Genomic DNA, 976 nt, shown 5'->3' on the forward strand with positions numbered 1-976 from the left:
CGCGGTGGCCGCGCAGGGGCGCGGGACGGGAGGGGCGCGGGAGCAGGCTGTGCTCACAGGGGGCGGCGGCGACGGCTCAGGCGAGCAGCCTGACGGCGTCGGTGGCGGCGGCGACGACAAGGTAGAGCAGGGGCGTCGGGCGGCGACGGCGACGAGGAGGAGCAGGGGGCGTCGGGGGAGAAGTGGGCGATTTGGCCGGAAACTGCTAAATGTTGCTTATATAGCAAAGCCATTGGTCCCGGTCCGTGAAACGAACCGCGACTAATGCACCCTTTAGTCCCGGTTGGTGCCACCAACCGGGACCAAAGGCCTCTTTTTCGGCAGCCCAAAGGGCGGGAAGCGGAGGCCTTTGGTACCGGTTGGTGCCACGAACCGGTACCAATGCCCCCCCCCTTTAGTCCCGGTTGGTGCCACCAACCGGGACCAAAGGACCCTGTGCTGTCCGCGTCGGGGCCAAACTTTAGTCCCACCTCGCTAGTTGAGAGGGGCGCGCAGTGGTTTATAAGCCCCACTGCCGCACCCCTCTCGAGCTCTTCTCCACCGCAGGCTTTCGGGCCTACTTGCTATTGCTTTGCCTGATGGGTCTTCTGGGCGTACTGCGGGCCTGAATCCTGGCCCATAGTAGGGTTTCATGTCGTATTCAGGCCGTGGGGGCCCAGTAGAAGGCATTTTTTTTGTTTTTTTGTTTTCTTTACTTATTGTTGCTATTTTTATTTTTTTTTCCAGTTTTTTTTTTGTTTTCTACATTATTTATTTTCTTTTGTTTTTTGCATTATTTTTTAATTCTTTTTGCTTTTAGTTTTAGGAAAATTATAAACTTTCTGTTAGTACCATTAGTTTTCAAATTTGAAAACACTTTTTTTGTTTTTTTGTTTTCTTTCTTGCTTTATTTATTTTATTTTGTTTCTACTTACAACAAAATACTTATTGTTGTTTTTTTGTTTCGTTTTCTGCATTATTTATTTTATTTTGTTTT

The sequence above is a fragment of the Triticum dicoccoides genome, chromosome 5B (assembly GCF_002162155.2).
Source record: "Triticum dicoccoides isolate Atlit2015 ecotype Zavitan chromosome 5B, WEW_v2.0, whole genome shotgun sequence".
Taxonomy (NCBI): Eukaryota; Viridiplantae; Streptophyta; class Magnoliopsida; order Poales; family Poaceae; genus Triticum; species Triticum dicoccoides.